At 48.1% G+C, this 10,000-nt stretch overlaps 15 non-coding genes across 15 annotated transcripts; 9 read left to right on the top strand and 6 right to left on the bottom strand.

Annotated features, from left to right (window-relative positions):
* The first annotated feature begins 582 nt into the window (after positions 1–582).
* TRNAG-GCC (transfer RNA glycine (anticodon GCC)) lies at positions 583–653 on the top strand. The gene has a single exon. It is a non-coding gene; the product is annotated as a tRNA-Gly (tRNA).
* A 1,062-nt stretch (positions 654–1,715) lies between these two features.
* Positions 1,716–1,786, top strand: TRNAG-GCC (transfer RNA glycine (anticodon GCC)). Its single transcript has one exon. It is a non-coding gene; the product is annotated as a tRNA-Gly (tRNA).
* Positions 1,787–2,092: 306 nt separating this feature from the next.
* TRNAK-CUU (transfer RNA lysine (anticodon CUU)) lies at positions 2,093–2,165 on the bottom strand. The gene has a single exon. It is a non-coding gene; the product is annotated as a tRNA-Lys (tRNA).
* Positions 2,166–2,659: 494 nt separating this feature from the next.
* TRNAK-CUU (transfer RNA lysine (anticodon CUU)) lies at positions 2,660–2,732 on the bottom strand. The gene has a single exon. It is a non-coding gene; the product is annotated as a tRNA-Lys (tRNA).
* A 117-nt stretch (positions 2,733–2,849) lies between these two features.
* Positions 2,850–2,920, top strand: TRNAG-GCC (transfer RNA glycine (anticodon GCC)). The gene has a single exon. It is a non-coding gene; the product is annotated as a tRNA-Gly (tRNA).
* Positions 2,921–3,416: 496 nt separating this feature from the next.
* TRNAG-GCC (transfer RNA glycine (anticodon GCC)) lies at positions 3,417–3,487 on the top strand. The gene has a single exon. It is a non-coding gene; the product is annotated as a tRNA-Gly (tRNA).
* Positions 3,488–4,549: 1,062 nt separating this feature from the next.
* On the top strand, positions 4,550–4,620 carry TRNAG-GCC (transfer RNA glycine (anticodon GCC)). Its single transcript has one exon. It is a non-coding gene; the product is annotated as a tRNA-Gly (tRNA).
* A 1,063-nt stretch (positions 4,621–5,683) lies between these two features.
* Positions 5,684–5,754, top strand: TRNAG-GCC (transfer RNA glycine (anticodon GCC)). Its single transcript has one exon. It is a non-coding gene; the product is annotated as a tRNA-Gly (tRNA).
* An 874-nt stretch (positions 5,755–6,628) lies between these two features.
* TRNAK-CUU (transfer RNA lysine (anticodon CUU)) lies at positions 6,629–6,701 on the bottom strand. Its single transcript has one exon. It is a non-coding gene; the product is annotated as a tRNA-Lys (tRNA).
* Positions 6,702–7,194: 493 nt separating this feature from the next.
* Positions 7,195–7,267, bottom strand: TRNAQ-CUG (transfer RNA glutamine (anticodon CUG)). The gene has a single exon. It is a non-coding gene; the product is annotated as a tRNA-Gln (tRNA).
* A 117-nt stretch (positions 7,268–7,384) lies between these two features.
* Positions 7,385–7,455, top strand: TRNAG-GCC (transfer RNA glycine (anticodon GCC)). The gene has a single exon. It is a non-coding gene; the product is annotated as a tRNA-Gly (tRNA).
* Positions 7,456–7,950: 495 nt separating this feature from the next.
* On the top strand, positions 7,951–8,021 carry TRNAG-GCC (transfer RNA glycine (anticodon GCC)). Its single transcript has one exon. It is a non-coding gene; the product is annotated as a tRNA-Gly (tRNA).
* Positions 8,022–8,326: 305 nt separating this feature from the next.
* Positions 8,327–8,399, bottom strand: TRNAK-CUU (transfer RNA lysine (anticodon CUU)). Its single transcript has one exon. It is a non-coding gene; the product is annotated as a tRNA-Lys (tRNA).
* A 117-nt stretch (positions 8,400–8,516) lies between these two features.
* TRNAG-GCC (transfer RNA glycine (anticodon GCC)) lies at positions 8,517–8,587 on the top strand. Its single transcript has one exon. It is a non-coding gene; the product is annotated as a tRNA-Gly (tRNA).
* An 873-nt stretch (positions 8,588–9,460) lies between these two features.
* TRNAK-CUU (transfer RNA lysine (anticodon CUU)) lies at positions 9,461–9,533 on the bottom strand. Its single transcript has one exon. It is a non-coding gene; the product is annotated as a tRNA-Lys (tRNA).
* Between the last annotated feature and the right edge of the window lie 467 nt (positions 9,534–10,000).

The raw sequence follows: 10,000 nt of genomic DNA, 5'->3' as shown, positions 1-10,000 counted from the left end.
AACAGAACCCGTCAAGCATTGGTGGTTCAGTGGTAGAATTCTCGCCTGCCACGTGGGAGGCCCGGGTTTGATTGCTGGCCAAAGCAATACTCTTGATTTTGTTGTTTTGCCTGTTCTTCCAAATGGGTATCCTTGGTTCCATTTCTCCTTGACTAACTCCTTCCAAGTAAAATATCATCTTGGATGCAAACAGCCATGTCAGTTGTTTGTCAGGGAAGTACTGTATTTATGGGTTGGTTTTCACGCCTCTTTGGCCTTCCATTGAAAGGTTGTTTACTTTTATTTCTTCATTCAAAGTCTCTTTGTTTAGTTCATTTTTTTTTCTGATCAGGATGGGAAGAGGACTTGTAAGCTGACAGTTGGGGGAAGAATGACCAAAATAAACCAAACTCCGCCCAACGTGGAGCTCGAACCCACGACCCTGAGATTAAGAGTCTCATGCTCTACCGACTGAGCTAGCCGGGCTCGGTGTGTCTGCATTGTGGGGCTATCCAGCAGGATAGAGATGGCATCGGTGGAAAACATCCCAGTCCGGCCCCTAAGTCCGACAGGAGCCGCTAGCGTCAAAACAGACCCCGTCAAGCATTGGTGGTTCAGTGGTAGAATTCTCGCCTGCCACGCGGGAGGACCGGGTTCGATTCCTGGCCAATGCAATACTCTTGATTTTGTTGTTTTGCCTGTTCTTCGAAATGGGTATCCTTGGTTCCATTTCTCCTTGACTAACTCCTTCCAAGCAAAATAGCATCCTGGATGCAAACAGCCATGTCAGCTGTTTGTCAGGGAAGGAGTGTAATTATGGGTTGGTTTTCATGCCTCTTGGGCCTTCCATTGAAAGGTTGTTTACTTTTATTGCTCCATTCAAGGTCTCTTTTTTTAGTTCATTTTTTTGTCTGATCAGGATGGGAAGAGGACTTGTAAGCTGACAGTTGGGGGAAGAATGACCAAAATAAACCAACCTCCGCCCAACGTGGGGCTCGAACTTACAACCCTGAGATTAAGAGTCTCATGCTCTACCGACTGAGCTAGCCGGGCTCGGTGTGGGTGCATTGTGGGGCTATACAGCAGGATAGAGACGGCATCGGTGAAAAACATCCCAGTCCGGCCCCTAAGTCCGGCAGGAGCCGCTAGCGTCAAAACAGACCCCGTCAAGCATTGGTGGTTCAGTGGTAGAATTCTCGCCTGCCACGTGGGAGGCCTGGGTTCGATTGCCGGCCAATGCAATACTCTTGATTTTGTTGTTTTGCCTGTTCTTCGAAATGGGTATCCTTGGTTCCATTTCTCCATGACTAACTCCTTCCAAGTAAAATAGCATCCTGGATGCAAACAGCCATGTCAGCTGTTTGTCAGGGAAGGAGTGTAATTATGGGTTGGTTTTCATGCCTCTTGGGCCTTCCATTGAAAGGTTGTTTACTTTTATTGCTCCATTCAAGGTCTCTTTTTTTAGTTCATTTTTTGTCTGATCAGGATGGGAAGAGGACTTGTAAGCTGACAGTTGGGGGAAGAATGACGAAAATAAACCAACCTCTGCCCAACGTCGGGCTCGAACCCACAACCCTGAGATTAAGAGTCTCAAGATTTACCGACTGAGCTAGCCGGGCTTAGTGTGGCTTCATTGTGGGGCTATACAGCAGGATAGAGACGGCATCGGTGGAAAACATCCCAGTCCGGCCCCTAAGTCCGGCAGGAGCCGCTAGCATCAACATAAACACCGTCAAGCATTGGTGGTTCAGTGGTAGAATTCTCGCCTGCCATGCGGGAGGCCCGGGTTCGATTCCCGGCCAATGCACTACTCTTGATTTTGTTGTTTTGCCTGTTCTTCGAAATGGGTATCCTTGGTTCCATTTCTTCTTGACTAACTCCTTCCAAGTAAAATAGCATCCTGGATGCAAACAGCCATGTCAGCTGTTTGTCAGGGAAGGAGTGTAATTTTGGGTTGGTTTTCATGCCTCTTGGGCCTGCCATTGAAAGGTTATTTACTTTTATTGCTCCATTCAAGGTCTCTTTTTTTAGTTCATTTTTCTGTCTTATCAGGATGGGAAGAGGACTTGTAAGCTGACAGTTGGGGGAAGAATGACGAAAATAAACCAACCTCCGCCCAACGTGGGGCTCGAACCCACGACCCTGAGATTAAGAGTCTCATGCTCTACCGACTGAGCTAGCCGGGCTCGGTGTGTCTGCATTGTGGGGCTATACAGCAGGATAGAGACGGCATCGGTGGAAAACATCCCAGTCCGGCCCCTAAGTCCGGGAGGAGCCGCTAGCATCAACATAAACACCGTCAAGCATTGGTTGTTCAGTGGTAGATTTCTCGTCTGCCACGCGGGAGGCCCGGGTTCGATTCCCGGCCAATGCAATACTCTTGATTTTGTTGTTTTGCCTGTTCTTCGAAATGGGTATCCTTGGTTCCATTTCTCCTTGACTAACTCCTTCCAAGTAAAATAGCATCCTGGATGCAAACAGCCATGTCAGCTGTTTGTCAGGGAAGGAGTGTAATTATGGGTTGGTTTTCATGCCTCTTGGGCCTTCCATTGAAAGGTTGTTTACTTTTATTGCTCCATTCAAGGTCTCTTTTTTTAGTTCATTTTTTTGTCTGATCAGGATGGGAAGAGGACTTGTAAGCTGACAGTTGGGGGAAGAATGACCAAAATAAACCAACCTCCGCCCAACGTGGGGCTCGAACCCACGACCCTGAGATTAAGAGTCTCATGCTCTACCGACTGAGCTAGCCGGGCTCGGTGTGTCTGCATTGTGGGGCTTTCCAGCAGGATAGAGATGGCATCGGTGGAAAACATCCCAGTCCGGCCCCTAAGTCCGGCAGGAGCCGCTAGCGTCAAAACAGACCCCGTCAAGCATTGGTGGTTCAGTGGTAGAATTCTCGCCTGCCACGCGGGAGGCCCGGGTTCGATTCCCGGCCAATGCAATACTCTTGATTTTGTTGTTTTGCCTGTTCTTCCAAATGGGTATCCTTGGTTCCATTTCTCCTTGACTAACTCCTTCCAAGTAAAATATCATCTTGGATGCAAACAGCCATGTCAGCTGTTTGTCAGGGAAGTACTGTATTTATGGGTTGGTTTTCACGCCTCTTTGGTCTTCCATTGAAAGGTTGTTTACTTTTATTTCTTCATTCAAGGTCTCTTTGTTTAGTTCATTTTTTTTTCTGATCAGGATGGGAAGAGGACTTGTAAGCTGACAGTTGGGGGAAGAATGACCAAAATAAACCAACCTCCACCCAACGTGGGGCTCGACCCCACGACCCTGAGATTAAGAGTCTCATGCTCTACCGACTGAGCTAGCCGGGCTCGGTGTGGCTGCATTGTGGGGCTATACAGCAGGATAGAGACGGCATCGGTGGAAAACATCCCAGTCCGGCCCCTAAGTCCGGCAGGAGCCGCTAGCATCAACATAAACACCGTCAAGCATTGGTGGTTCAGTGGTAGAATTCTCGCCTGCCACGCGGGAGGCCCGGGTTCGATTCCCGGCCAATGCAATACTCTTGATTTTGTTGTTTTGCCTGTTCTTCGAAATGGGTATCCTTGGTTCCATTTCTCCTTGACTAACTCCTTCCAAGCAAAATAGCATCCTGGATGCAAACAGCCATGTCAGCTGTTTGTCAGGGAAGGAGTGTAATTATGGGTTGGTTTTCATGCCTCTTGGGCCTTCCATTGAAAGGTTGTTTACTTTTATTGCTCCATTCAAGGTCTCTTTTTTTAGTTCATTTTTTTGTCTGATCAGGATGGGAAGAGGACTTGTAAGCTGACAGTTGGGGGAAGAATGACCAAAATAAACCAACCTCCGCCCAACGTGGGACTCGAACTTACAACCCTAAGATTAAGAGTCTCATGCTCTACCGACTGAGCTAGCCGGGCTCGGTGTGGGTGCATTGTGGGGCTATACAGCAGGATAGAGACGGCATCGGTGGAAAACATCCCAGTCCGGCCCCTAAGTCCGGCAGGAGCCGCTAGCGTCAAAACGGACCCCGTCAAGCATTGGTGGTTCAGTGGTAGAATTCTTGCCTGCCACGTGGGAGGCCTGGGTTCGATTGCCGGCCAATGCAATACTCTTGATTTTGTTGTTTTGCCTGTTCTTCGAAATGGGTATCCTTGGTTCCATTTCTCCATGACTAACTCCTTCCAAGTAAAATAGCATCCTGGATGCAAACAGCCATGTCAGCTGTTTGTCAGGGAAGGAGTGTAATTATGGGTTGGTTTTCATGCCTCTTGGGCCTTCCATTGAAAGGTTGTTTACTTTTATTGCTCCATTCAAGGTCTCTTTTTTTAGTTCATTTTTTGTCTGATCAGGATGGGAAGAGGACTTGTAAGCTGACAGTTGGGGGAAGAATGACGAAAATAAACCAACCTCCGCCCAACGTGGGGCTCGAACCCACAACCCTGAGATTAAGAGTCTCAAGATTTACTGACTGAGCTAGCCGGGCTTAGTGTGGCTTCATTGTGGGGCTATACAGCAGGATAGAGACGGCATCGGTGGAAAACATCCCAGTCCGGCCCCTAAGTCTGGCAGGAGCCGCTAGCATCAACATAAACACCGTCAAGCATTGGTGGTTCAGTGGTAGAATTCTCGCCTGCCACGCGGGAGGCCCGGGTTCGATTCCCGGCCAATGCAATACTCTTGATTTTGTTGTTTTTTTCCTGTTCTTCTAAATGGGTATCCTTGGTTCCATTTCTCCTTGACTAACTCCTTCCAAGTAAAATAGCATCCTGGATGCAAACAGCCATGTCAGCTGTTTGTCAGGGAAGGAGTGTAATTTTGGGTTGGTTTTCATGCCTCTTGGGCCTGCCATTGAAAGGTTGTTTACTTTTATTGCTCCATTCAAGGTCTCTTTTTTTAGTTCATTTTTCTGTCTGATCAGGATGGGAAGAGGACTTGTAAGCTGACAGTTGGGGGAAGAATGACCAAAATAAACCAACCTCCGCCCAACGTGGGGCTCGAACTTACAACCCTGAGATTAAGAGTCTCATGCTCTACCGACTGAGCTAGCCGGGCTCGGTGTGGGTATATTGTGGGGCTATACAGCAGGATAGAGACGGCATCGGTGGAAAACATCCCAGTCCGGCCCCTAAGTCCGGCAGGAGCCGCTAGCGTCAAAACAGACCCCGTCAAGCATTGGTGGTTCAGTGGTAGAATTCTCGCCTGCCACGTGGGAGGCCTGGGTTCGATTGCCGGCCAATGCAATACTCTTGATTTTGTTGTTTTGCCTGTTCTTCGAAATGGGTATCCTTGGTTCCATTTCTCCATGACTAACTCCTTCCAAGTAAAATAGCATCCTGGATGCAAACAGCCATGTCAGCTGTTTGTCAGGGAAGGAGTGTAATTATGGGTTGGTTTTCATGCCTCTTGGGCCTTCCATTGAAAGGTTGTTTACTTTTATTGCTCCATTCAAGGTCTCTTTTTTTAGTTCATTTTTTGTCTGATCAGGATGGGAAGAGGACTTGTAAGCTGACAGTTGGGGGAAGAATGACGAAAATAAACCAACCTCTGCCCAACGTGGGGCTCGAACCCACAACCCTGAGATTAAGAGTCTCAAGATTTACCGACTGAGCTAGCCGGGCTTAGTGTGGCTTCATTGTGGGGCTATACAGCAGGATAGAGACGGCATCGGTGGAAAACATCCCAGTCCGACCCTAAGTCCGGGAGGAGCCGCTAGCATCAACATAAACACCGTCAAGCATTGGTGGTTCAGTGGTAGAATTCTCGCCTGCCACGCGGGAGGCCCGGGTTCGATTCCCGGCCAATGCAATACTCTTGATTTTGTTGTTTTTTTCCTGTTCTTCTAAATGGGTATCCTTGGTTCCATTTCTCCTTGACTAACTCCTTCCAAGTAAAATAGCATCCTGGATGCAAACAGCCATGTCAGCTGTTTGTCAGGGAAGGAGTGTAATTTTGGGTTGGTTTTCATGCCTCTTGGGCCTGCCATTGAAAGGTTGTTTACTTTTATTGCTCCATTCAAGGTCTCTTTTTTTAGTTCATTTTTCTGTCTGATCAGGATGGGAAGAGGACTTGTAAGCTGACAGTTGGGGGAAGAATGACCAAAATAAACCAACCTCCGCCCAACGTGGGGCTCGAACTTACAACCCTGAGATTAAGAGTCTCATGCTCTACCGACTGAGCTAGCCGGGCTCGGTGTGGGTATATTGTGGGGCTATACAGCAGGATAGAGACGGCATCGGTGGAAAACATCCCAGTCCGGCCCCTAAATCCGGCAGGAGCCGCTAGCGTCAAAACAGACCCCGTCAAGCATTGGTGGTTCAGTGGTAGAATTCTCGCCTGCCACGTGGGAGGCCTGGGTTCGATTGCCGGCCAATGCAATACTCTTGATTTTGTTGTTTTGCCTGTTCTTCGAAATGGGTATCCTTGGTTCCATTTCTCCATGACTAACTCCTTCCAAGTAAAATAGCATCCTGGATGCAAACAGCCATGTCAGCTGTTTGTCAGGGAAGGAGTGTAATTATGGGTTGGTTTTCATGCCTCTTGGGCCTTCCATTGAAAGGTTGTTTACTTTTATTGCTCCATTCAAGGTCTCTTTTTTTAGTTCATTTTTTGTCTGATCAGGATGGGAAGAGGACTTGTAAGCTGACAGTTGGGGGAAGAATGACCAAAATAAACCAAACTCCGCCCAGCGTGGAGCTCGAACCCACGACCCTGAGATTAAGAGTCTCATGCTCTACCGACTGAGCTAGCCGGGCTCGGTGTGTCTGCATTGTGGGGCTATCCAGCAGGATAGAGATGGCATCGGTGGAAAACATCCCAGTCCGGCCCCTAAGTCCGACAGGAGCCGCTAGCGTCAAAACAGACCCCGTCAAGCATTGGTGGTTCAGTGGTAGAATTCTCGCCTGCCACGTGGGAGGCCTGGGTTCGATTGCCGGCCAATGCAATACTCTTGATTTTGTTGTTTTGCCTGTTCTTCGAAATGGGTATCCTTGGTTCCATTTCTCCATGACTAACTCCTTCCAAGTAAAATAGCATCCTGGATGCAAACAGCCATGTCAGCTGTTTGTCAGGGAAGGAGTGTAATTATGGGTTGGTTTTCATGCCTCTTGGGCCTTCCATTGAAAGGTTGTTTAATTTTATTGCTCCATTCAAGGTCTCTTTTTTTAGTTCATTTTTTGTCTGATCAGGATGGGAAGAGGACTTGTAAGCTGACAGTTGGGGGAAGAATGACGAAAATAAACCAACCTCCGCCCAACGTGGGGCTCGAACCCACAACCCTGAGATTCAGAGTCTCAAGATTTACCGACTGAGCTAGCCGGGCTTAGTGTGGCTTCATTGTGGGGCTATACAGCAGGATAGAGACGGCATCGGTGGAAAACATCCCAGTCCGGCCCCTAAGTCCGGCAGGAGCCGCTAGCATCAACATAAACACCGTCAAGCATTGGTGGTTCAGTGGTAGAATTCTCGCCTGCCACGCGGGAGGCCCGGGTTCGATTCCCGGCCAATGCACTGCTCTTGATTTTGTTGTTTTGCCTGTTCTTCGAAATGGGTATCCTTGGTTCCATTTCTCCTTGACTAACTCCTTCCAAGTAAAATAGCATCCCGGATGCAAACAGCCATGTCAGCTGTTTGTCAGGGAAGGAGTGTAATTTTGGGTTGGTTTTCATGCCTCTTGGGCCTGCCATTGAAAGGTTATTTACTTTTATTGCTCCATTCAAGGTCTCTTTTTTTAGTTCATTTTTTGTCTGATCAGGATGGGAAGAGGACTTGTAAGCTGACAGTTGGGGGAAGAATGACGAAAATAAACCAACCTCTGCCCAACGTGGGGTTTAAACCCACAACCCTGATAATAAGAATCTCAAGCTTTACCGACTGAGCTAGCCGGGCTTAGTGTGGCTTCATTGTGGGGCTATACAGCAGGATAGAGACGGCATCGGTGGAAAACATCCCAGTCCGGCCCCTAAGTCCAGCAGGAGCCGCTAACATCAACATAAACACCGTCAAGCATTGGTGGTTCAGTGGTAGAATTCTCGCCTGCCATGCGGGAGGCCTGGGTTCGATTCCCGGCCAATGCAATACTCTTGATTTTGTTGTTTTGCCTGTTCTTCGAAATGGGTATCCTTGGTTCCATTTCTCCTTGACTAACTCCTTCCAAGTAAAATAGCATCCTGGATGCAAACAGCCATGTCAGCTGTTTGTCAGGGAAGGAGTGTAATTATGGGTTGGTTTTCATGCCTCTTGGGCCTTCCATTGAAAGGTTGTTTACTTTTATTGCTCCATTCAAGGTCTCTTTTTTTAGTTCATTTTTTGTCTGATCAGGATGGGAAGAGGACTTGTAAGCTGACAGTTGGGGGAAGAATGACGAAAAAAAACCAACCTCCGCCCAACGTGGGGTTTGAACCCACAACCCTGAGATTAAGAGTCTCAAGCTTTACCGACTGAGCTAGCCGGGCTTAGTGTGGCTTCATTGTGGGGCTATACAGCAGGATAGAGACGGCATCGGTGGAAAACATCCCAGTCCGGCCCCTAAATCCAGCAGGAGCCGCTAACATCAACATAAACACCGTCAAGCATTGGTGGTTCAGTGGTAGAATTCTCGCTTGCCACGCGGGAGGCCTGGGTTCGATTCCTGGCCAATGCACTACTCTTGATTTTGTTGTTTTGCCTGTTCTTCGAAATGGGTATCCTTGGTTCCATTTCTCCTTGACTAACTCCTTCCAAGTAAAATAGCATCCTGGATGCAAACAGCCATGTCAGCTGTTTGTCAGGGAAGGAGTGTAATTTTGGGTGGGTTTTCATGCCTCTTGGGCCTGCCATTGAAAGGTTGTTTACTTTTATTGCTCCATTCAAGGTCTCTTTTTTTAGTTCATTTTTCTGTCTGATCAGGATGGGAAGAGGACTTGTAAGCTGACAGTTGGGGGAAGAATGACCAAAATAAACCAACCTCCGCCCAACGTGGGGCTCGAACTTACAACCCTGAGATTAAGAGTCTCATGCTCTACCGACTGAGCTAGCCGGGCTCGGTGTGGGTGCATTGTGGGGCTATACAGCAGGATAGAGACGGCATCGGTGGAAAACATCCCAGTCCGGCCTCAAAGTCCGGCAGGAGCCGCTAGCGTCAAAACAGACCCCGTCAAGCATTGGTGGTTCAGTGGTAGAATTCTCGCCTGCCACGTGGGAGGCCCGGGTTCGATTGCTGGCCAATGCAATACACTTGATTTTGTTGTTTTGCCTGTTCTTCCAAATGGGTATCCTTGGTTCCATTTCTCCTTGACTAACTCCTTCCAAGTAAAATATCATCTTGGATGCAAACAGCCATGTCAGCTGTTTGTCAGGGAAGTACTGTATTTATGGGTTGGTTTTCACGCCTCTTTGGCCTTCCATTGAAAGGTTGTTTACTTTTATTTCTTCATTCAAGGTCTCTTTGTTTAGTTCATTTTTTTTTCTGATCAGGATGGGAAGAGGACTTGTAAGCTGACAGTTGGGGGAAGAATGACGAAAATAAACCAACCTCCGCCCAACGTGGGGCTCGAACCCACGACCCTGAGATTAAGAGTCTCATGCTCTACCGACTGAGCTAGCGGGGCTCGGTGTGGCTTCATTGTGGGGCTATACAGCAGGATAGAGACGGCATCGGTGGAAAACATCCCAGTCCGGCCCCTAAGTCCGGGAGGAGCCGCTAGCATCAACATAAACACCGTCAAGCATTGGTGGCTCAGTGGTAGAATTCTCGCCTGCCACACGGGAGGCCCGGGTTCGATTCCCGGCCAATGCAATACTCTTGATTTTGTTGTTTTGCCTGTTCTTCCAAATGGGTATCCTTGGTTCCATTTCTCCTTGACTAACTCCTTCCAAGTAAAATAGCATCCTGGATGCAAACAGCCATGTCAGCTGTTTGTCAGGGAAGGAGTGTAATTATGGGTTGGTTTTCATGCCTCTTGGGCCTTCCATTGAAAGGTTGTTTACTTTTATTGCTCCATTCAAGGTCTCTTTTTTTAGTTCATTTTTTGTCTGATCAGGATGGGAAGAGGACTTGTAAGCTGACAGTTGGGGG

The sequence above is a fragment of the Leptodactylus fuscus genome, chromosome 3 (genome assembly GCF_031893055.1).
Source record: "Leptodactylus fuscus isolate aLepFus1 chromosome 3, aLepFus1.hap2, whole genome shotgun sequence".
Classification (NCBI taxonomy): domain Eukaryota; kingdom Metazoa; phylum Chordata; class Amphibia; order Anura; family Leptodactylidae; genus Leptodactylus; species Leptodactylus fuscus.
This window is presented reverse-complemented; position numbering and strand designations above follow the sequence as displayed.